Source organism: Acanthochromis polyacanthus, chromosome 7 (genome assembly GCF_021347895.1).
Source record: "Acanthochromis polyacanthus isolate Apoly-LR-REF ecotype Palm Island chromosome 7, KAUST_Apoly_ChrSc, whole genome shotgun sequence".
In the NCBI taxonomy this organism is placed as follows: Eukaryota; Metazoa; Chordata; class Actinopteri; family Pomacentridae; genus Acanthochromis; species Acanthochromis polyacanthus.
This window is the reverse complement of record NC_067119.1, coordinates 4,540,803-4,567,030: the sequence shown is the minus strand read 5'-3', so window position 1 is coordinate 4,567,030 and position 26,228 is coordinate 4,540,803.

Below are 26,228 nucleotides of genomic sequence, written 5' to 3'. Positions count from 1 at the left end.
ACTTCTTTGCTATCTTGGCTGTGTGCTTAGGGTCGTTGTCCTGCTGAAAGATGAACCGCCGCCCCAGTTTGAGGTCAAGAGCGCTCTGGAGCAGGTTTTCATCCAGGATGTCTCTGTACATTCCTGCATTCATCTTCCCCTCTATCTTGACTAGTTTCCCAGTTCCTGCTGCTGAAAAACATCCCCACAGCATGATGCTACCGCCACCATGCTTCACTGTAGGGATGGTATTGGCCTGGTGATGAGCAGTGCCTGGTTTCCTCCAAACAAAACGCCTAGCATTCACACCAAAGAGTTCAATCTTTGTCTCATCAGACCAGAGAATTTTTTTTGCTGATGGTCTGAGAGTCCTTCAGGTGCCTTTTGGCAAACTCCAGGCGGGCTGCCATGTGCCTTTTACTAAGAAGTGGCTTCCGTCTGGCCACTCTACCAAACAGGCCTGATTTGTGGATTGCTGCAGAGATGGTTGTCCTTCTGGAAGGTTCTCCTCTCTCCACAGAGGAACGCTGGAGCTCTGACAAAGTGACCATGGGGTTCTTAGTCACCTCTCTGACTAAGGCCCTTCTCCCCCGATTGCTCAGTTTAGATGGCCAGCCGGCTCTAGGAAGAGTCCTGGTGGTTCCAAATGTCTTCCATTTACAGATGATGGAGGCCACCGTGCTCATTGGGACCTTCAAAGCAGCAGAAATTTTTCTGTACCCTTCCCCAGACTTGTGCCTCGTCACAATCCTGTTTCGGAGGTCTACAGACAATTCCTTTGACTTCATGCTTGGTTTATGCTCTGACATGCACTGCCAACTGTGGAACCTTATATAGACAGGTGTGTGCCTTTCCAAATCATGTCCAATCAACTGAATTTGCCACAGGTGGACTCCAATTAAGCAGTAGAAGCGCCTCAAGGATGATCAGTGGAACAGGATGCACATGAGCTCAATTTAGAGCTTCACGGCAAAGGCTGTGAATACTTATGTACATGTAATTTCTTTGTTTTTTATTTTTAATAAATTTGCAAGACTCTCAAAAAAACTTTTTTCATTTTGTCATTATGGGGTGTTGTGTGTAGAATTTTAAGGGAAAAAAATAATTGAATCCGATTTGGAATAAGGCTGTAACATAACAAAATATGGAAAAAGTGAAACGCTGTGAATACTTTCTGGATGCACTGTATATATCTATGGGCTAGCAGACCACAACATAGTCACATGACAGCGCTGGAGCAACAGCGGGCCGCTACGTGGTCATGTGACCGAGCTTTTAGCTTGACGGTCTAGCAGGCATGTCGGATAAACACAGCAGCTCGGCCACAAACTTTCTCTTTTATTTCGAAAACACTTCAGCGAAAAGTATTTGTGAAAGCATTCAAGTCGAGAAATAAGCTGCAGTAGCTGAATCTGTCCTCGTTTTAGTTCACCGACGGCTAGTTTAGATGTCTGAGGGCAGTTTCACGATGCGTAGAATCTCCGCACATCGCATCAATTTGCATAAAGTAGAAGTCCAGTCTACTTTATGCAACATGTGGTGTGTTTCCAGCTGTGATCCGGTGTGGCAGCTGTTTATTATGTGAACTGAAAACATTCTAGTTTCTGCAGTTATTCTTCAAGTGTTTATCAGTAATACAGTGAAAATGAGAGGAAATGTGAATATTTCCTTTGCAAGTCGTTTTGGTGTGTGCCCCGAAATGTTCTGCTTGCTCTACCTTGTGTGTGTGTGTGTGTGTGTGTGTGTGTGTGTGTGTGTGTGTGTGTGTGTGTGTGTGTGTGTGTTAGTGTAGTAAGTGTCTCCATGTGTGTCTGTGTTTAGCTTTTTAAGTGTGAACTAATCTGTGGCTGCCTTCTCACTTAGCCGTTAGCCGTTAGCTTAGCTTTAGCCACTGTGAGAGGAGCTACGTTCCTGGTTTGTGTTTCTTCTTCAGTTTTTCTGCTTGAAAAACATTTCTGAGACCACAGACAGAGAGAGGAGGCTGCATCAGACCTGAGGAATTTAATTTATCAATAATCAATCATTAAAAATACTGCAAAAATCGGCCTCGCTAACCGCTCTACCCCTAATCTAAATGTAGATACATAGGAGTGTTTTTTTCTTTATTTCTGCCCCTGCATTAGACGTTAAAGCTGCTCTCTCAGCCACGCCTGCCCCACTGTTTGTTTGTGGGTGTTTGCTGTATTTTGTGGACTGCAGACACGCTTCCAAACCTCAGATGGTGAAGCGGAGCGTCTGTGGATGGACGGGTCAGAGCGTAGCAGCAGGCCAGCGTTGGCTCTGCTCTGGGCTGTAGCGAGGACGCAGCACAGGCTCAAATGTGAAACCAAGGTCCTTTGTGTTATTGCTGACATTATGTTTGGTTCCCTAATCTCCCCCCCGGCGAGCACTTGTGATGATCGTACGGCAGACACTGAGTGGGCGAACTGGACTAGGACAGATAACGACCAGTTCTCGTGCCGCTAACGCCCAAACAGCGGGGCTTCTGACCGTCCCACTTCAGCTGCCCGTCTTTAAACACACCACAGCTGCTCTGCAGACTGACTTTAGCAGGAAAATACACATTTTATAGCAACAATGCAAGTTTTACTGTGTGTTTCAAGCTAGCAAAGACACCATGAATTAGACAGCGACTGAAAGAGGCAAAATGTTCTAACCTAACCCTAACTGTTTTTCATTCTATACAAAGAAGGAACATCGTCTTACTATTTAAAAATATACATATTGTCTAAATGAAAAATCTCTATAATTCATAATAAGTTGTTCATTTACAACATTTGACCATGAAATTGCACCATTTATAATTTAAATCAGCAAAAAATCTTCTTTTATTGGCCCTTATTTTGGTAATTTCTTCATTTACTAAATGTTTGACACTAAAATCACACTTTTTTTGTCTTTAAATCAGCAAAAAACATTATTTTTTAAAAGATATTTGGTGTTATTTGAACAAAACTTGCTTATTTTACTGTATTTTAATCAACAAATGATGTTGTTTGACATATACTGGTCCTTATTTTGTTCATTTGTTCATTTATTTAACGTTTGACTGTAAAATTCCACCTCTTTTTTGTGTTTAAATCAACAAAAACTGTTATTTTACAGATATCTGGTATTCTTTAAAAGAATTTACTTCCTTTACTATATTTAAATCAGCAACATATATTATTTTACAAATAAATATTGACCCTTATTTTGGTAATTTGTACATTTGTTTAACGTTTGACTGTAAAATTACGCTTTTTTTGAAAATTTTAATGAGGAAAAACCTGATATTTTACAGATATTTGGCATTATTTGAAACTGACTTTACTGTGTTTAAGTCAGCCGAAGTTATTTGAGAAATATTGGCCCTTATTTTGGTAATTTGTTCATTTATTTAACATTTGACTTTTTTTTCATATTTTAAATTAGCAAAAAACATTATTATCTTACAGATATTTAGTATTATCTGGTAAAAAGTGCGTTAAAGATGGAAAAATAGGTAGAATTTTGTGACTGTTATGGAAATAATTCATAAGTTTGTCACTGTTGTTTCACAAATTTTCTCTGTTTTGTTAAATTACAGCAAATATAAAATAAAATTCCAGAAAAAAAGTTTTAATTTACACACAGACTGTTAAAAGCAGGTCAAAACTGGGGGAAAAAAACTACATAATTCGTAATAATTTGTTCATTTACAACATGTGACCATCAAATCACACCACTTTTTACTACATTTAAGTTTTTCTGACATCACAGATTTTAAAAGAAGATCCAAAGGAGCTCTTAATTCTGCCCGTCTAAATGCAAAGACCTGATAAATTAACCCGCTTTTTGCTAAATTCCCATCCCCAACATAAAATAATGACTTTTTGAGCTGTTTTTTCCTCCTTATCAGATGCTGACACACAGTTTCGGTGTCTGAAAACCGACAGGAAGAAGAGAACCCAGTCGTTTTCATGTCACTGAGATACTTCACTGGATTGTTTTCACACCGAAACAGCATTTAGAAACTTAGACGGCTGGATGTTGACGTAACCTTTCAGTGGTGTGTGTTCAGTATGACATCATCGGCGTGAGGCGACGTTGCCGTGACACCCGTGGCCTTCAGGAGTCCAGACACCCCCTGTGGAGACCAGAGAGACGTGTCACCTTCATCAGCGTTTCCCCGGAGACACAACACACTCTGGCTTGAACAGCTACACGGCCGTGGTTTTGGGCTCTTCTGCTGACCAGATTATAAACAAATACACACTAAAAAATAACTGTGATTTACTGTTATTAAACTGACTTTTCCAGCTTTGTTAAGTCACAGATAGTAGCTGGTAAAATCAGAGTTTAATTTAATGTTTAACCCTTAAAAAAAAAGGTCAAACTTGTAATAATTTCCACATTTCTATTGATGGTAATTATTATTAGTAGTATTAGTATTATTAACAATGTTTGACAGTTAACATATATTGTTTTTACTACATTTAAATCAGCAAAAAACATTGTTATTTGACAAATATTTGCTTTTATTTTGGTAATTCATCCATTTACACTGTAAAATTACACGTTTTCTTCCATATTTAAATGAGTGTGATTATTTTACAGATATTTTGTGTGATTTTATTTTTTTTAAAGTTTTTTTTAAAGTACATTAAGGGTTGGGAAATAGTTTATTTTTTAAACTGCTATTTCCCAGATTTCCTGTGTTTTGTTTAATTACTGGTAAAATCACAGAAAAAAAATTAGCTGTTAACTATTAATATCAACATTTTTATTGTTATTTGAACAATTTTCAAAATTTCAAGTCTTAAATTCAACAATTATTTAAAATATTTTTGTGTTCATGCTGTACGAGAATTAAGAAGGAAGGATGTGATGTTTCTATAAATAAAAATGTAAATATCTGCATAATTCCTAATAATTTCTTCATTTACAACTATTTTTACCATATTAAAATCTGAAAAAATGTAGTTATTTTACAGATATTTATCTTTATGTTTAATACAAATTAGTACAATAAAGATAAAAAATATCCATTTTTTAACTGTTATTTTATGTATATTTCTGCTTTGTTAAAATGCACCTAGACTGTATTTAAATCAGATAATTATCAAAATTTTATAAATATCTGCTGTTATTTTCGTAGTTGTTAAAATTTTGAACTTTTAATATTTTATCAGATTTTTTTTATTATATTTTATTAGATTTGCTGCCACTTTTTTTTTTTTTTTTTTTTACAGATTTTCATTTATTTTATTCTTTGTGTGTGTACTTGTTAGTCACTTTTTGTTCATCTCTGTTTCTGTTTTGTCACCACTATACCATCCATTTGGGCAAAGATTATCCTCCAGTTATACTTTTATTAACCTAATAACTGACAAAATAGTGTTCTCTGAGGAAAACTTCAAGAGCATCAGTATAAAAATTGACAGAAACTAGTTTCTAATCCTTACAGCAGAGCAACTATAAGATGAATAGTGTTAGAAATCTGGCTGTGGTGGTCATTTATGTTGCCTCTAGTTAATATTTACACCTGATGGATGGATGGATGGATGGATGGATGGATGGATGGATGAAAAAGCAGCTTCTATCTTTATTAAGACGTCTAAATTCGAATCAGTTAGAAGCCAGTAAACGGTATGAACGTCGACTGGATGGCGACGGCAGCCTCCCACCGGGAAAATCTTCTCTTTCCAGGCAAAACTTGCAAGGACGGGTGGATGGAGGGAGGATGGAGGATGGAGGGTGGATGGAGGGTGGATGGAGGGAGGATAGAGGGAGGATGGAGGGAGGATGGAGGATGGAGGGGGGATGGAGGGGGGATGGAGGGAGGATGGAGGGAGGATGGAGGATGGAGGGGGGAATGGAGGGAGGATGGAGGGAGGGAGGATGGAGGGAAGATGGAGGGGGGATGGAGGAACGATGGAGGGGGGATGGAGGGTGGATGGATGGAGGATGGAGGGAGGATAGAGGGAGGATGGAGGGAGGAGGGAGGATGGATGGAGGATGGAGGGAGGATGGAGGGAGGATGGAGGGAGGATGGAGGGAGGGAGGATGGAGGGGGATGGAGGAACGATGGAGGGGGGATGGAGGATGGATGGAGGATGGAGGGGGGATGGAGGGAGGATGGAGGGAGGGAGGATGGAGGGAGGATGGAGGGGGGATGGAGGGAGGATGGAGGGTGGATGCAGGATGGATGGAGGGAGGGTGGATGGAGGGTGGATGGAGGGAGCATGGATGGAGGATGGAGGGAGGATGGAGGGTGGATGGAGGGAGCATGGATGGAGGATGGAGGGAGGATGGAGGGTGGATGGAGGGAGGATGCAGGGTGGATGGAGGGAGGATGGAGGGAGGATGGAGGGTGGATGGAGGGAGGATGCAGGGTGGATGGAGGGAGGATGCAGGGTGGATGGAGGGAGGATGGAGGGAGGATGGAGGGTGGATGGAGGGAGGATGCAGGGTGGATGGAGGGAGGATGGATGGAGGGAGCATGGAGGGAGGATGGAGTGTGGATGGAGGGAGGATGCAGGGTGGATGGAGGGAGCATGGATGGAGGATGGAGGGAGGATGGATGGAGGATGGAGGGAGGATGGAGGGTGGATGGAGGGAGCATGGAGGGAGGATGGAGTGTGGATGGAGGGAGGATGGAGGGAGGATGGAGTGTGGATGGAGGGAGGATGCAGGGAGGATGGAGTGTGGATGGAGGGAGGATGCAGGGAGGATGGAGTGTGGATGGAGGGAGGATGGAGTGTGGATGGAGGGAGGATGCAGGGAGGATGGAGTGTGGATGGAGGGAGGATGCAGGGTGGATGGAGGGAGCATGGAGGGAGGATGCAGGGTGGATGGAGGGTGGATTGAGGGTGGATGGAGTAAGATGGAGGGAGGATGGAGGGAGGATGCAGGGGGGATGGAGGGTGGTGATGAAGGCGTCGGGGTGCAGAACTCTCCGGAGCAGCCGGTTTCTCTCAGGTGACAGGTGATAAAGTCTGAAATGTCAGCGCGGTGCTCTCTGGGCGCAGGTGTGGAGAATATGTCCAGGAATAGCCGAAGCCTCTGTTCACAAGTCTCCTGACACCCCTGCGACAAATATCGCCCCTGCCGAACAAACGCCGGCTGGAGACACTGATACGTGTCACCTTGGCTTCTGGGTTTTTTTGTTTTTTCTTCCTGCTGTAGTGTTGATCTGGATGTTTGCAACAGGACGGTGGTGGTTCGTTCACCTTTGGTTTTCAAAGGACAGAGGCATACTGGTGCTCAGATTGTTGTCCAGTCCTGAATATTTTTGGTGATTTATTCACTTCTTCTCCAGAAATGTCATGAATACCAGTGCTAGGAATAAAAAGATGTCTCTATCGGTAGTCAGAAGGGCTATCAATTTACTGATTGAAGTACAGTAGGGGGTTTTATATACAGCTGTGGAGCCACTTTGAGCTAAAGTCATGTGACATTTGCCAGTTTAATTGGTCTGCCATCCAAAATGAGGTTTTAAAAGCATGATTTCTAGCCAGAAGTCATTAACCGTCTCAGAAGTCTTTGTCATGGTGCCCGTTGCTAGCTAAACCTCCATTAAGTTTCTCATCTTATCAAAAAAAAGCGAGTGTTTACGTGGTGGCACAGCCATCTACTACAGCTAATCTACAATATATTTTCTGACATGCATCAGTAAATATATATTTTTATACCTTTTTAGCTAGTTAAATGTAGGCTAGCTGTTTAAATTACAGAAATTTATGTATATGAAGAACCAAAAATATGTAAAAGTAAATTAAGTTTTTTAAAAAGGCTGGGTTAAATGACAAATGTGACATTTGACATACAAACAACTTGCTTTAATTTGTCTGTTATTGGTCTGCCGTCCAAAATGAGGTTTTAAACACAATAGCTCTAGCCAGAAGTCATTAATCGTCTCAGAAGTCTTTGTCATGGTGCCCGTTTGAGCTAAATCCCCACAAAGTCTTCCATCTTTTTTTAAAACTTCTTCTTTATAATCAATCAATTAATATATCTTTTTATGTATCTTTATTACACCCATTTAGCTAATTTAAGGCACGCTAGTTGTTTAAAACACAGAAACGTATGTATGTTAATAACATGTTAAAAATATAAATGTTTTCTTATAGATATTTTTTTAATTACTGGTGATATCTAGTAAAATCACAGAAAAGGTGTTAATTTACCAAAGAAAAGGGTAAAAAAAAAAACCACATAATTACCATCATATATCAAAGAAGTACTTTTAAAAAAGCAAATAGTAGCTTGTTCTTTAGCAACCTTTGACAATGAAATTACACAGTTTTCTCTGGATTTAAATGGGCAAAAAAAATCATTTTTTACAGATATTTGTCTCCATTTTTAAACATTACAGTGTTCCAATTTTCAACTTATTTTTTCCAGCACACTTGCAGCCAGATTTTCAGTTTTCAACAGTTTATTTCTTTTACACTGTAGAATTTCTACCTTTAGAAGAATCAGTAACTTTATTTTGACGTCTTTACTGATGTTCCCTACATTTTCCCACCATCCCCTGCAAATTACCCCGTTGTGGGATTAATAAATCGTTATCTTTCTAAAAGTGCCCTCTTTCGGCCTTATTTGTGTCTCTACAGCTGCTGAACATTTACACATTTGCTTAGAATAATGCTCCAGAATGTATTTTTAGCCTTAATGTGGCTCTGTATGCTTTAGTTTTAGACCAGATCTCTGTTTTGATTCCCTCTCCTTGGTTCTGTCTGAAGCCTCAGCTGTTTCCTGGTCGTGCAGGCAGACAATGGCCTTTTGAATGTTACACTGTAGACCAGATAAACACTCTGTGGCTGTAATTTTGGACAGCTGTTGTTCTTATCCCGGCTCGTTTCACCGTTTACGGCGATGTTTTACCATCCTCACATTAGCCTCCTGACCACCGTCTCTGTGTGGCGACGGGGGCTTCAAGATGTTTTCAAATCTCCGCCGCTAATGTCTTGCTGGGGGTGGCCATCTGTTTTTGCATCTCCCACCGAAGCTGTGCCGGGGACGGGCTCCTGGCTCCCGCCTCCGCTCAGGCTTCTGTCGGGGGTAATAATGTGCGCCGGTTCCGGGAGCCCAACTGGTGTCCGTGAGTTTGTCCTTTAGCGCCACTCATCCTTGTCCCAGTCACGCCACAGCGAGGGCAGGGAGCCACGCCGTGATGGAGTGGACTTCAGGGGGCTGCTTTTCATCGCTGGGAGAGGATTCTGGGCAGCCGGAGTGGAGGCTCAGGCTCTGCTCGGTGTCGTGCGTTTACCGCTACAGCCTCATCTAAAAGGGCAGATTCACATCATGACTGAGGAGAGGCTGTTGAACTTTAGAGGCATCAACACGGTGGACGGTGTTATTAGAGAGCTGCAGCTGGAAACAGATTCAAGACATCTGGGAAGATCTTTTTTAAAAAAGGACTACAGTTGGAAATTAGCATGATGCTAAATCTGGTGCACCCATCTTTTTAATGTAACTGCACGCTGTCCTTTTTTAAATAAACTAAACTAAACTAAAAAAAAACAAAAAACATGCATTTAACTAGTATTTAGATGCAGAAGACTCCTTGCTATAGTCGCTTAATTCTGCACTACTGTTTAAAAGTTTTGAGTCACTCAGACAATTTCATGTTTTCCATGGAAACTCACACTAATGGCAGATGACTAGTTCGTGGAGTCTGTCTTGCCCTAAGTCTACTAGCACAGATATAAATGAAGCAGCAATAAAACAAACTTTAGCAGCAACAGTAGACATTTTTGTTGACAAAATGTATTTCACTTTTGGTGTCTTTAAATGTACACTACCGTTCAAAAGTTCAGGGTCACCCAGACAATTTCATGTTTTCCGTGAAAACTCACACTTTTATCCATGTGCTAACATAACTGCACAAGGGTTTTCTAATCATCAATGAGCCTTTCAACACCATTAGCTAACACAATGTAGCATTAGAACACAGGAGTGATGGTTGCTGGAAATGTTCCTCTGTACCCCTATGGAGATAATCCATTAAAAATCAGACATTTCCAGTTTGACATCAAATGTAGGTTCATTTAGCCGAATATTTTTCGACTGCAGCCCCATTAATTGTAATGTTGGTGTCCCTCAAGGCTCCATTTTGGGTCCCTTTTTATTCTATACCCTGTTGTTCCATTAAAAACTATCCGTTTCCAGCTAGAATAGTCATTTACCACATTAACAATGTCCAGACTGGATTTCTGATTCATGTGATGTTATCGTCATTTTAAAAAATATGCTTTTCTTTCAAAAATAAAGACATTTCTAAGTGACCCCACACTTTTGAATAGTCATGTAGGAGTAGCATCGGAGTAGATAGATAGATGAAAGGAGGATGGTTGCTGGAAATGTTCCTATAATGCCATGTTCATTATAACATAGTTATTTTACTATTTACAGTTTTATAAGCTCAACAAACTGGATTTTTGACATGAATCTGTTCATCATCAGTAGAAAGATGTTTCTCCATGCTGAATGTATCTCCAACAACTTGCTCCTCTGTTCTCTGTTTCTGAGCCGTGCTGACTTTATTTTATTCATCCAGTAGCTTTGATTTTCCTCTCGGTCTCTCTTGCAGTCACCATTTTGTGTTTTTTGTGTCTCATTTTTGTTGTTATGTCTGTTTTTTGTCCAGTTTTATGGCGTTTTGTTTCATTTTATGTATCTAGGGCACTTTTTCCATCTTTATGGTTATTTTGTGTCTCAGTTTTGTTGTTTTCTGTCTCGTTTTGACAACTTGTGTGTGGACTGTCAGTGTAATTGTCCAAAGTAACTCAAACAATTGTCCAAAATGACCCAAAGCGTGTAAAATAACCTAAAGTAGTTTAAAACTTATCAATAAGAATATAAAATCATCCAAAATAACCTAAACCTACTTAAGTAAATACTGGGTAAACTACTTTAAAATGATTATCTTTTATTAATAATGACCATTTTAATAAAACCCATTATTTGGGTCTTTTTGGAGAATTTTTAGTCCAACCTCTCCAGACTTTTCCTCTCTACTCTGCTCATCATCAGTTGAAAGATGTTTCTCCATGATGGATGGATCTTGTCTCCTCACTGCTCTGTGTAAACACATCCTGCAGTTCAACAGAAAACTCAGATTTTTTGTCACCTGATTGTTGGTCACAGCTGAGTCAGTCATAGCTTATCTGTTCCTGTAAGGACTTCATAATTATTTGTTTTTTATAGTATCTGGTCAGTGCAAACGGTTCATTTTTGGCTCATTTTTTAATTCAAACTATCATGATTTTCTGTTTGTGTTTGTATATTTTTCCCTTTGTAAACCGAGGTAACACATGACTCACTGAAGGACCATTAGAAGGTTAAAAATCCAGTGATTTTTTCAGTTTTTACACTTTATAGTTTTGATAAATGGTGTAATTTTGCTGATTTTTACATCAGCGGAGTGATTTGTTTTGCTCCCGATATCTGAGTCGAAGAGCGTCGTAAAAAGTAATCCCCAGATCAATCAGGCCATCAGCGGAGCAAAGTCAGGACTTCCTCTCGGGCCCTCGCTTCCGCAAATGTGCTGATTTTGACACTGAGCCATTACAGGGGTGACTCGAGCCATAGATCAGGGTAATTGTGGCATTAGGCAGCAAATTGGAGCTAAAATAACCAGATGCAGGGGCAGATAGCCACGTCCCACTCCGCCGACGCTTCTCCCAAGTTCAAGGAGAGTTCAAGCGTAGAGAGCGAAGACGGGTCCGAGCCGACTCCTCCAGAAATTATCTCCACAAATATACGATTTCCGAAGGGTGTAATTGTCTTCACGCTTATGGTCATTCGTGGCTCATTTCATTTTCCATAAGTCTATATTTTCCTTGGCCTATTACAAGGGTATGTTGCACCTAAGGCCAGGAGACGAACCCACCAGATTCCTTTTTGTTCTTTCTGTCGCCGAGCTTTTTTCTGCAAAGTCCCGTCAGTACGGATTGTGAGAGATGGCGGTCGTGTAAACTTTTACGACGGCGGTAAAAAGCGTCACCAGAAACCCTCCACCCTTCCTCCATTTCCCACCCAGTCCTCGGTAACGCGGGGAAACGTGGGATGCGACGTCAGACCGTTTCCACCTGAGCATCGATCCGCAGTTTGCTGACGTGTGCTCGTGTTTTTTAAACGTGACCTCTGACGTTAAAGCGCCGTCACATGCTTTAAAGCGTGTTTACGTCATGACGAGGCCTCCATTACTTTGTAGATGGAAGCAGAAAAACAAACTAATATTTATTGCAATTGTAGGTAAAAACACAAAAATGTGGCATCAAGCGTGGCAAAAAATATGATAAAAATTGTAAAGAGAAAAAAAACTGTGAAAATGATGACAAATATCTCTAAAACTTGCATTATTTTTTCTCAGATTTATATTTTGTTTAAAATATTAATTTTAAACATTTATTGTGAAAGAATTGATCACTCTTTCTATACACAGATTTTTTTATATCGACTTTATTTACAGTTTTGACCTTTTTTAAGTATATTAGGCAATATTTTTCTTCTGTGATTTATTAGAAATGCTCTGGAATTTAATAAAACAGGTAAATATCTGTAAGAGTATTATATTTATACTGATTTAAATGCAGCAAAAATATAAATAGAAACAATTAAAAGATGTAATTTTAGTAGCTAGAGGTTACAAAAGAATGGCATTTGTTAAAAAAAACAATTAGATTTTTAATGTGGACAGTATTTACAGTTTTTACCTGTTTTTTTGTTTTGCAATCAACATAAGTTACTGCTTTCTTCATATTCATCATATTTTTAATTTAAATAATGGTAAATATAGTCAAATTTATTTTTTAAAAAAAAGAGTAATTGTATGGTAAAATCTTGAAAAAGAAGAAACTACTATTTATAAAAAATTTAAATGTTTAATGTGGACATTATTGAAAGTTTTGGCCTGCTTTTTATTGGTAATGTACATTTTTTTAATTTATCTAGTCATTATTTGTCATTTATCAAAAAGGAAAAATCTGTAAAATAACATTAAAAAAATAAAATTTTCATTCCTTATTTTCCATATTTCTTCTTTCAAAATTAGCAACTAGATGTGAAATATTTTTTTGATTTTTTGCAGATTTCAATAGAATAGAAAATAGACTTTACACAAGAAATAATTAACAATTTTTAAACATTCAGATTTTTGATGTGGGCATTATTTACATTTTTTGTTTGTTTTTCTACAGTCAACATTTAAATTAATACATGTTCCTTTGAGTTTATTGCATATTATTTATTATTATATAAAACAGGGAAAACTGCAAAATGACAGTTTAAAAAAATGAAGACTTTCAGTCCTTAGCATGCAGACATGTCCTTTCAGTTTTAGTAAATATATGTGTGGATTTTTTTCCAGATTTAAAAACAGTAAGAATAAATAAATGTAAAAAGTCTGAGATTTTACTAGTTATCATTTGTAATTTACTGGATTAACAGTTTAAAAAATGATATTTTTTAATCTCTAATATACATATTTTTTTCGATGTAATAACAAATATATGTTTTTTAAAAAAGAAAATTGCTAATTTAAATACAGCAGAAAAATTCTGTATTTTTAGAGTAAAAATTTAGGAAAGAATTCTTTTTTTTTTAATACAGATTTTTAATGTGGACAGTATTGACGGTTTGGGTCTATTTTTTTTAATGCTAAACATGTAAATTAATACCTTTAGCTGCGATTTTGCTGGTTGCTTCCTGTAATTTAACAAAAGAGGGGAAATCAGTAAATAGCAGTAAATTGCTGAATAAATTAGACGTAAACGTTCATTTTTCTCAGCGTATCCATCAGAGTTATGAGCATTAGTTTCCTTTCTGCCTGGTTTCACTGCATCGCTCTGCAACAAATCCTCCAAACCGCCTGTTTTCCTGAACGTCGTGCAGTCCTTGTCATTCCTGTGAATGTCTGACGCTACAAGCTGCTGAATTACTTTTAAGACAATGGCGAGGAATCGTCCTTTCAATTGCATCACTTCATTAGCTCCTGCAATGGGAGTCCAATTACCCAGAATCCCCGTTCCCACTCTCTTTGGCTCCGTCTGCGACCGTCTGCGGGGGCTGGCCGGCTGCCAGGGTGCATTCAGCGTGCTCTGATTCGCCGTAATTATCTAAAAATGTTCATTATTTTGCATTTTTTTCAGAAGGTGTGACAGCGGTTAAGTTTTCTCTCGGTTTTCTCTGAATCCAGACGAGGCCAGAGGCAGAACGGCTAAACGAGCGCTCCGTGGAAACAATTAAAGAAGACGTAGCGGGATTAAAAGGTTAAAAGGAACAAAAAAAGGGGCACTTCTATGGAGGTTTGATTTAAAATGTTAGAACAGAGCGTGTGACAATAAGAGAAGGAGCGGTCGTTGTCAGGAGCCACTTTGACTAAAAGCTCCAGAGGAGGAAGCCGAGCCTGACGAAGCTTTTTCCATGGAGGAGGGGAGGAGGCTTTAGGCAATGACTAAAACACCATCAACCTTCTCCCCATCTCCTCACAGCCCCCCGCTAATTAAAGTGATACAACATCTCACAGGCCAGTGCCCACATCTAATGGGCTGGCTGAGGCCCTCCTGCCTCATAGACTCGCTGTAGCTACGAGCACACATGATCAGAGCTTCCTACCGCTGAACCCAGTGACGATCAAAGCCTCTCAGCATGAGGTGTGATGTAGGAGAGGTCATGGAGGGAACAGGGAACATGTCAGATTCTGTTCTTTAACAGCCTTTGTGCGTGAGATTACACAGTTATCACTTTATCTGAATGAGCAAAAACATTGTTTTCACTGATATTTGTCACCATTTTTAGTTGTTGGTCTATAATAAACACATGATTTCTAGCCAGAAGTCATTAACCGCCTCAGAAGTCTTTGTCATGGTGCCCGTTGCTAGCTAAACCCCCATAAAGTCCAACATCTTTTGCCGTATCAACTAATACATTTTTATTATACCTATTTAGCTGGTTTTACTAGCTGTTTAATACACAGAAATGTTACTGGTGATATCTAACAAAATCACAGAAAAAGTATGAATTTATATAAAAACGGGCAGGAAAACAGACTAAACACACACATAAGGTCCATCACTGATCAAAAACATAATATTAGTAATAGTAATCGGTTCTTTAACAGCCACTGACCATGAAATTACACAGTTTTCACTTTATTTGAATGAACAAAAACATTGTTTTCACTGATATTTGTCACCATTTTTAGTTATTGGTCTATAATAAACACATGATTAGTCATTAACCGCCTCAGAAGTCTTTGTCATGGTGCCCATTGCTAGCTAAACGCCCACAAAATCCAACATCTTTTGCCGTATCAACTAATATGTTTATATTATGCCTATTTAGCTGGTTTTATGCAAACTAGCTGTTTAAAACACAGAAATGTTACTGGTGATATCTAACAAAATCACAGAAAAAGTATGAATTTATATAAAAACAGGCCAAAAACACGCATAATGTCCATCACTCATCAAAAACATCATGTTAGTAATAGTAATCGGTTCTTTAACAGCCTTTTGGCATGAGATTACACAGTTTTCACTGTATTTAAATGAGCAAAATACATATTTTTACAAATGTTTGTCACCATTTTTACGGTTTTTGAACATTGACCATTCTGTTATTGGTCTATAATAAACACACAATCTCCAGCCAGAAGTCATTAACCATCACTGAAGTCTTTGTCATGGTGCCCGTTGCTAGCTAAACCCCCGCAAAGCCCTCCTCTTATCAAAAAAATATAAAGAAAATCTATTTTTCATACCTATTTGGCTAGCTTAACACGCATTAGCTGTTTAAAAAACAGACGTGTGTATGTTGAGAATGTGGTAAAAAAAAAATGTAAATGTTATTTTACAGATATTACCTTTCTTACTTGTAAAATAACAGAAAAAAAGTATTAATTTACATAAAAAGGGGGAAAAAAACAGGCAAAAGATGCAAATAATGTCCATCGCACACCAAAAACGTCATACTTAAAAACCAAATAGCAATCTGTTCTTTAACAACTTTTGACCATGGAGTTAAACAATTTTCACTGCATTTAATGAGAAAAATACATATTCTTTACAGATATTTGTCACCATGTGTCTCGTTTATTTTGTTTGTGACATTTTGTCTTTCTTTTTAGCGTTTTGTCTTCACATATTGTAGATATTTAACCATTTCCATATTTCCAGCCTCTCCAGTCTTTTCCTCTCTACTCTCTTCATCGTCAGTAGAAACATGTTTCTCCATGCTGAATGTTTCTCCAACAACTTGCTCTTCTGTTCCCTGTTTCTGAGCCATGCTGCATTTATTTTGCTGATCTTTGATTTTCCTTTCCCTCTCTTGAATCTCTTAAAATCTACACTACCTGCAGGTCAGCCAAAGAGTTCTTGCATTGAATTACGACTTCTCAGTTGTGTTGAGGAGAGCAGAATTTTTGGGTTTTTTTTAATGGATCTGGGGAAAATGGTTTATTTTTGGCACTTTTTTTGAAAACAACATGCAGAAAAAGTCAAGTTTAATGAAATATCTTAGTTAGATTTAGTTTGTTTTACCCACAGAACCACACATGACCCGTGACTACTTCAAGGACAGTTGGAAAGTTGAAAAGAAAGACTTTTTTTCAGTTTTTACAGGTTTTTCCTCTGACAAATTATGTATTTTTTTCTGATTTCTTAAAGACAACGTGTCTCTTGTGCCCATAGTCCAGTTTTGGGTTTAGAGGGTTCATTTGTTTTTCATCTTTTCCAGCAGAAATTCTTCAAGTTTGAGCGATAACACACAACAACAACACCGATGACTGCAGAGTTATTTCACTCAGTGTCCTTCTGGATGGAAGACAGACTTTAAAGCAAGACTCCTTTAAAAGAAATAGACATATAAAGTATAAAAAGAGCCAAATACAATCAGAAGAAACTAATACAGGAGACAGATGATGACTGGGACTGTGTAATAATAGCAAAAGAAGCAAAGCAGTCTAAAGGCTGATGGTAAAAAGTAGGAAAAAGAAGGACAGACAGCAGAAAGATAAAGAAAGAAAATAGTGCAAATAGACGGAAAGAAAGAAGGACTCAAGTAAGAAGACAGACTGTACGGAACAAAGCAGGAACGCGAACGCTTTAAGAGATTAGAAACAAAGAAAAAGACAGACACTCTGGACAGACAAGGCAAAGAGAGAATGAAATCCCAAACGGGAAAAAAAGTGCAGGAAAGTGAAACAGGAGGGCAGACAAAAAGCCAGAAAACAGCACCGGGAGAAAAGAGAGACATAAAAATACTCCTTAAAGCGAGGGAAGAGGACGACGGCCAAGAAAGACAGAAATACAAACATGAATACAAAGAAGGGGAGGAAAGGACGGAAATGAAAGACAAACAGAGATACAATGATGGACTTCTGAGGGAAAACAAAGAAGAGGCGAAGCAAACACTCATCAAGCAGCCTGTGTTTGGTCATTTGGAAACTCTTCTTCTTCTTGGATGATGTTCCCTTGAACCCAGTGTGTGCTCCAGAGTGTGTGTTTGCGCGCACACACACACACAGACACACACACGCATGCATGCGATCCGTTGGCCGCCACGCCTCGACTTCCTCCTGCCAACATCAAAAATGAAGTGGTCAGTGGACAGCTTGGCTTGTCACAGGAAGCAGTAGGCGACCGAGCCACATGTAGCTCAGAGGACAGGCCAAGGAGGGGCGGGGGGCGACGGGGGAGGCTGGGGGAGGCGGCGGGGGGGCAGTAGAGGGGGGGACGGGGCAGATAGGAAGCCTCCTAACCTGATCTCATCACGCCACATCTGCTCAACAGTGAACCCGCGAGCTGCAGGTGCTCCGGTCGTCCATATTTGATGAGTTTTCTTGCTTTAATTTTACGTTGTTTTTCCTCATATATAGGGCCTCGCTTCCCCCCCCCAGCCCTGCTTTAACAATGAGATCTGAGGCCGTTTGACTTTGAGAACTTTACTTTGGAGATCTGGGGATGCTTTACAGAAGCTGCAGCCACGGTTGAAACCAGGTTATAAAAGCTTGAAACTGCTGCTCCTGAGTTCTTTTCTTTAAATGAACAAGAAAAGCCCAGTACTCAGCCATTTCAACGGATGAAATCTTTCTTAAAAAATGACCTTGTGGTGAGCACAGCCATGTGTCCTGTGTGTTGTAATATTGTTATTTTGTCTTGTTTTAGTAATTTTGTGTCTGATTTTTGCCGTTTTATGAGCCTTTGGGACAGTTTTATCCTTTTTTGTTCACTTTGTGTCTCATTTTGTGTCTTGTTTGTGCTGTTTTTTTGTCTTTTCTGTCTTTTTGTTCTTCTTTTGGGTCTTACTCGTGTTGTTTTGTGACAGTATTGTGTCTACATACTATAAACTGTTTTATTTTATTCATTACTATTTCCATGTTTCCAGACTTTTCCTCTCTGCTCTCTTCATCATCATAGAAAGATGTTTCTCCATGCTGAATGTATCTCCAACAACCTGCTCCTCTGTTCTCTGTTTCTGAGCCGTGCCGACTTTATTTTATCCATCCAGTAGCTTTGATTTTCCTCTCGGTCTCTCTTGCTGTCTCATTTTGTGTCATTTGTGTTGTTTTGTCATATTTTTTTTGGTCCAATTTTGTCGTTTTTTTGGCGGCTTTGGGACAAGACAATCTGCACTGATTATAGTGGCAGATCAAGAGATATTTCAGGGGATGTTTTACCTCCTTTCCGCTCAATGTTGTTGTTTTTTTGCCCACAAACTATTGCTTTAGTCTCATTTCCAGCTGTTTCCATCAGGTAAAGTTAGATTCCCTCAATGTACGCTGCTCCGAAGCACCAAACAGCTGACAAAAATGGCAAGTAGCTGGTGAGAAAAACGTAAAATCGATCCACTTAAAGACCGGATGTTTTTCTAAGGAGTTGTTAGAACAGAAACCAGCACTAAGAGGTGAGGAAATATCATTCTTGCATTCATCAAATGGATGCATAATTGGTACTTTTAGCGAATATGTAATGAAAAGTGTCACTAATTATGCTAGTATTGCGTTTTCATCTACTTGTGCTGCTCCTAAATGACCCTAAATGATCAGTCAGTGCAGTTTTAAAGTGTTATTTATACAAAAATCCTCCACAGTTTTTGAACACATAGCTATAGCTCCCGCAAAACTTGTTGTCCGATGCACTAAATGAGGGTTTATTCAACAAAACACGAATGCAAACCAGATACAAGAGCATTCCTTGTACATTTTCCAGATGTTCAGCGGGTTTAAAAACAGTCTCCGTTTAGGTTCAGGTATGATCTGATTACGTGGTGTGAGCCCAGCAGCCCGTCGGTGTGTCGAGGCGACGTCCGGACTCCTGCAAATGGGGAGACAAAGGAAGAAGAGCCGGCGAGGTTTTAACAATCCCACGTCAGCAAAGGCTCCATCAGCCGTGAAACAAAAGGGAGCCGGTGATTTATCCGGCAGGAGGAGGGGGGGGGGAGCGAAGGCGGCGAGGAATTATCCGGAAAGGTCATCCTCAATTTCTGTCCAGAAATGATCTTTTCCCACTATGCAATAAACATTTATCTGATCCCTTTATTGGCTTTATTAGATCTGACAGTTTAGTTAAGCCATTTCCAGCCGCCGCCGCGGGTCGTGACAGTTAACGTTGCGCGAAAAGTTCCAGCAGCCGAGGTTTGCATCCGCCGGGCCGAGAGGGGGCAAGGGCAGTAGGACCGGGCCCGGCGTTATTACCGCCGTGAAACGAAGGCGCTGCAGAGCTGCTCGTGCACATTTAGACGCCCGTAAATATCCCTTCAGCACATGGCAGAGCAGAACATCCAGACACCGGAGCAGACTGGACGCCGGCTTTTAGCTCTGAATGTCAGCCGGACGTGAAGCTGCACTTTTATAGGGGCTGAGATCACGTAAACACCTCGTGACAAAGGAGTTTCGTCTGATTTAAGGTAGATTCTGCTGTAAATTCTGCAACAAATGTGGAATGTATTTGTTGACTGCAGCTACGCCAGGTTCATGTGCAAATTTTAAAAGCAATCTGCACGAACAGAGCAAGTAAAAAGCAAAAATACTGCACAATTCATGAGGTAAAACACGTTTGCAAGTGTTTCCCGCTCTGCTCTGCATGCAGCGCTCCTGTCGCATTGTTCCTCACTGGGGCTCATTTTCTCTGCAACAGGAACCATGACTGGAAGTGGAGGGAAGTAAAAAGCCTGTTTTGTGCGTCATATTGTAGTTAAAATGCCACAAATCGTTACAAATATATCAATTCTAGAAAGATGTTTCTCCATGCTGAATGTATCTCCACCAACCTGCTCCTCTGTTCACTGTTTCTGAGCCATGCTGACTTTATTTTATTTATCCAGTAGCTTTGATTTTCCTCTCAGTCTCTTTTTCCATCAGCATTTTGTTTCTTTTGTGTGTCATTTTTGCCTTTTTGTCAGATTTTTTACATAGTTTTTTGTCCAATTTTATTATTTTGTCTTGTTTTTTTGTCAGATTTTGTCTTGTTTTGGACATTTTATACATCAGGGCCACTTTTTTCCCCTCTTGATGGTTTGTTTTGCTTTGTCCTGTTTCTATCCTTTTGTGTCTCTTTCTGGTCGTTTTGTCTCCACATACTGTAGATGTTTAACCATTTCCATGTTTCCAGCCTCTCCATGCTTTTCCTCTCTGCTCTGTTCACCATCAGTAGAAAGATGTTTCTCCATGCCGAATGTATCTCCAACAACCTGCTCCTCTGTTCACTGTTTTTGATCCATGCTGACGCTTTGATTTTCCTCTCAGTCTCCTGCTTTCTGTCTTCTCCGTGTTATTTTGTGTCTTATATGTCTCACTCTGTGTCATTTTTGTCATTTAGTGGCTTATTTTTGTCACTTTTGTGTCTTATTTTAGTTGTTTTTTGCATCTTTGGGACAGTTTTGTCTCTTTCATGTTCACTTTGTGTCTCCTTTTTGTTGTTTTGTGCCTCATTTTGGTCATTTTGTGTCTTGTTTTTGTTGTTGTATGTCTTGTTGGTGCCATTTTGTGGTGGTTTTGTCTCCCTATACTACAGATATTTAACTATCTTCATGTTTCCAGACTTTTCCTCTCTGCTCTGCTCATCATCACTAGAAAGATGTTTCACCATGCTGAATGGATCTCCAACAACTTTTTCATTTTGTCTTGTTTTTGTAATTTTGTGCCATTTTATGAGTCTACAATGGAATTTAATTTTAACTCTTTAATGACTGGCAGCATGAACACAAGTTTTAAAGTTGATTAATCATTGAAATGGAGGTGTGAAAACTGGTGTTTTCGTGTTATTTAAAGCTTACACACTTAAATATTCTAATAATAAACACAAGTTTTTAAGTTGACAAAACGTTTTACAATTAAGTTACTGTAATTAGATGTTCTTTAGTAGTTCTTAAAGGTAATTAGGCAAAATTATGTCTGGTTAACTACATTTTGAACAGCAGAACACGATATTTAAATCTTGAACACAAAAAATCAAACAAAATATTAATATTATGCATTTATCAGCATTATTATGTCAACTCAACTCATTAAAATAATGTTTGCCACTTAAAACTCGGTGTGTTTAAGCTTAGCCCTCCTCTTATGGTGTGGATCAAACTGAGCCATTTTAAAGTAGAAAAAATAAATAAATACAAATTGTTAAAAATCTTCTTTTTTGTGTAAAACTTCTTCTGCTTGGCTTAATGAAAATGTTTCATTTCACATATTTGCACCCGGAACAGAAGAGGTGTTAATTTATCAACTCCACAAATATTAAAAAAATCAAGATGTTACATAATTTTTTAAAAAACACATTGTATTTTTTTAAGTAGCACTTTACAATATACATTAAAAATGTTTTGCTGTATTTTTTTTTAATGATAAACAGGTGAATTATCCCAATTGAACCATCATCTGTGAGAGGTAAAGAGCATCATTGCACTAAATATTGATAGAAATGGAGTTAATAATGAGATATAATCAATGTTTATTGGGGTTGTTTTGGTTTCTGCCATGTTTGAATGATTAAACGAACCTAACAGGAGGGATAAACAGTGGGAATGGATCAGTTTGTGGTTGGAACTCTTCGTAAATGCTGCCGCTGGGTGATTAGCTGGTCACAGGTCTCCGGTAAACTCCGGTAAACTCCGGTAAACGTGGCTTTAAGACGCTCCGCCGTCCCCGTGCAAACGACTGCCGGCCCTGCTGTCGGCGCCTGCATCAGTATGCAGCGATAATGGTGGCGGTTGCAGAAGCAGTTGGGGTTGTAAACAACGTCTGTCATTCAGTTTAAAAGACTTGGGGGCATTGTGATGGCTTTGTAGCTCGCTTTCACGTTCGCTGCACCAAATGTGTCGCAGCGAGAGAGAGAGAGAGAGAGAGAGAGAAAGCGCCGGAAGATCGTTTTACCTTGAAAATAGATTAAATAAACCTTTCATCTCTTTCATGGCTCTATCTTCAAGGACGAACGCCCACAAACGCGCAATGTATTCCATCATTTGTGCCGGCAAATGACAAAAGCGCTTTGAAATGAATTCTTATTTGTCTGTTTGAATGTTTCTGTATTTACTCAGCTGTCACCGGGTGAATTACCGTCCATCTCTGACACGTTATGAGACGATAAGACGTGCAGCGTTTCCGCTGTTTCCTCCTATTTGAGGAAGTGCTTCTTATTAGTGAGATTTATGAGGGCCTCCACCTCGCCGCTCTTCTGGTGGACCGGCCGCTTCAGATTTAGTCATCGGCATCCCAAGGTTAATTAGGTTGATGGTGTCTTTAAATAGCAGGATCATCGCTGCTCTTCTCTTTGCCTCCCTGCTCCTCCTTCCCCCCCACCGCTTCCCTCTGCCGGATTGCAGTGAGACTGCTCATCGGCTGGGCTCCCGTTCAGGAGCTGTCACTTTTTTCTTCTTTTTTTTCCTTTTAAACCAAATCCTGGCTCCCAATGTGGGGCATGCGGGCTAAGTTAGCGCGAAAGTGAAGTTGTCACTCAGAGACAGAGGAGGTGCGGTGCAGTGTGGGCCGGAGGAGCTAACGGTTTGCCTGCGCCTCGCCTCCAATCCAGACCATCTGTGGCCCCAGCTGGAGTGCCAGCGATGGTCTGGCACTTGTACCGCGCCATATTTACAGATCTAAACACAAATGGCTACTGCCTGATTGTTTCACGATTCATTAGTCAGACAAGCTCGGCTCTCGCGCCAGCCCAGCTGTTACAGAGTAAACCTTTGTCACTTAATAGGGCTGCTTATTGCCTCCCCATCAAACGTATTGATCTGTGGCCCTCCTCCTTTAAGGCCGGGCGACGCTGGGAGGAGACCGGTGACACGGCGGGGTCGAGAGGACGTACGGAGGGTTTATTAAAACACGATCCGCCGGGAGGGATGTATATGAGGATGGGATCACGCCGCAATTGATTTTAAGCAGCTTTTTCGTATCGCGAGGGGACGGGCGGTGTGTGATTGAGGAAAAAAGCCTTTAACCCTGTGACCTCCACCAAGCAGTTTCTGTCACATTGTCACTCACTGTTGGCGCCTTTTTCACTGCAGGATAAAGTCCTGCACCTCTATGGAAGCAGAACAGCCAGGACTATAAGTAGAGAAGATGAAAAAAATATCTTTTGTGCAGTTATAATGCCAAATATTACACAAAAGACAAGCAAAACCTGAATTCTTTAACTATTCTTTGCAGATCTGGTGATACTGCTGCCTGTTTAAAACACAAAACCTGACTGTTGAAACAAGTTTGGAAGTGCTTGAGTTCTATTTTTTTAAAATAAATGACAATGAACGTTACAGTATAGAAGCAAAAACACAGCTGACAGCCACAAAAATGCTGTTAAAAAAAAGAGAATATGGTGTGAAGTTTGCATAGGAAACAAAAAGAGACACTAAATGTGAATCTAAAATATATAAAAACTGATCTGACCGAGGAAACAATGTGCTCCAAAGATTCATGAGGTTTCATTTCACATTTTTTTAAAGAAAGCACGGTGGTGGCAGCATCATGGTGTGAAATTCTGTCATTGTGAGGCCATGAGGAACTTATTCAGGGTTCACTTTGTACCAGATTGTGCTGCAACCTAAAATAAAGAAAACAAAAACACAACTTTTTTTCATCTCATTTTAAGTTCATCAGAGGCAACTCTTGGACTTGATTAGACTGAAAGACTTCTGGGTTGCAGTAACTGAACGTCTTGTTGAATAAAACAGGTTGTAGGTTTTGTTTTTTGTCGATTAGCAGCACTAAAACCCTCAGATTAGAGCCCTGACCTCGGCCTCATCCAACGCCTTACAGATGAACTGGAGCTAGAAACGTCGTTGCCGCTAATTGGAGCATCCAGTTCCTAACATCTGGAAAATCTAAAACCAGAAGATTTTTATTGTCCATTTCTGTATATATCCAGGAGATACTGAGGAACTGCATTTAAAAGGATCAAAATTGAGGATAAAAAAGTAAAATATCTTAAAAATCACCTTCCGGTTGTGCAATATAATGAGATGATTGTAGTGAACGGGGCTGTTGTTGATGCATATAGCTCTGGGTGGACTTTTATCACAATAAAATGTTTAATTTCAGGCAATAAAGGTCGTTATTGATCTTTTAATTGATATATTCTGAAAAGAAACCAGGCATAATACTATCTGCCCTCAAACTTATGGAGCCGTTCCTCAGAAGACGAAGAGAGGGGAGAAAAAAACCACCCAGCCGGGCCTGGGGTCAAGCATTAGAAGCTGCATCGATTTCACATCTCCAGACCATCAGAGTAATTCACTGATCCACACCTCAAAGACAAGCTCAGCTATCGGCTTCCTGCCGTTCTCCATCCAGCTCAGCAGGATCTACGAGTGCCAGCTGAGCGGGCGGCCACCTGAACGGACACATTGATCTGGAAGCTTTGCCCTTTTTTTTGTCTTGTGATCCCAGGGGAGGAGAAAGGAGTCTTGTTAGGAGGTCGAGGAGGTCGGAGGTCAGAGAGGGAACTCCCTGAGGAGCCGGGTTTAACTCGACACCGTGACGTTTCTACAGTAGATTGTACGCTGGAATAAGCTTTACACGTCTCAGGACTTTAAATACCTGATTTAATTAACACGTTATTAGCTAATTAGCGCGTGTTGATTAATGCTCTATTAATTCTCCTCAGACCCGGTTGAATTCTCAACGGCGACGTCGGACATTAAAGTGGCAAACTGTGTAATTAGCGGCCCAGGCTCTGCTGGGTTTGCAGCTGTGCACAGTTAAGACCGTTCACAAATCAAACCCAAGCTTTTGTGATTTTTTTTTCACTTTGGTGTTATTTTAGTCCAAAGCTCTGACAGTTTTCCTGTTGTTTTCTTGTCTAATTAACTTTTTGTGTGGTCTCCGAGCATTCCTGTGTTTTTGTTGTTGTTTTTGTGCAGGAACGACTCACATAATTGATTTTACGTTAAAAACTCAGCGTTTTTAAAACAAAACAATGCAGTTAGCAAATCAGAAAGGCTTTGATTTAGGATATACAAGTGTCAGCTACTACGTTTAGTTAAATTAGGATTGAAACTTTTATTAGTTTTTATGATCAGTGTCTAGATCAATGGGGAGCTAGAACAGTCATTTACCACATTAACAATGCCTATAATGGATTTATGATTCATTTAATGTTATCTTCATTGAAGAAAAGACTGCTTTTCTTTCAAAAATAAGGACATTTCTAAGTGACCCAAAACTTTTGAATGGTAGAAAGTTGCTCAACATTAGTTAAGGTTACTTAAATATGAGTTAAAGTTGTTTTATATGAGCTAAAGTTGATATTATTGGTTAAAGTTGCTGTAAAGGAGTTAAAGTTCACCTACGGTTCAAAAGATTGGATCCCTCAGACAATTTCACATTTTCATTAAAACTCACACTTTTATCCATGTTCTAACATAACTGCACAAGGGTTTTCTAATCATCAGTGAGCCTTTCAACACCATTAGCTAACACAATGTAGCATTAGAACACAGGAGTGATGGTTGCTGGAAATGTTCCTCTGTACTCCTATGGAGATATTCTATTAAACATTTCCAGCTAGAATAATCGTTTACCACATTACCAATGTCTAGACTGGATTTATCATTCATTTAATGTTATCTTCCTTGAAAAAAACTGCTTTTCTTTAAAAAACAAGGACATTTCTAAGTAACCCCAAACAGACAAGTAACTAAGTGAATCTACTTATTTACTTTTTTTGTTTCTTAACGGTTTGTTTGTGTTTTTGTGGTTATAAGTTAAGGTGTCTATGCAAGTTAGTATACATGCAGGAGCTGTTGTGAATGTGTCACTGGGATTGGAGAGTGTATTTTTCATG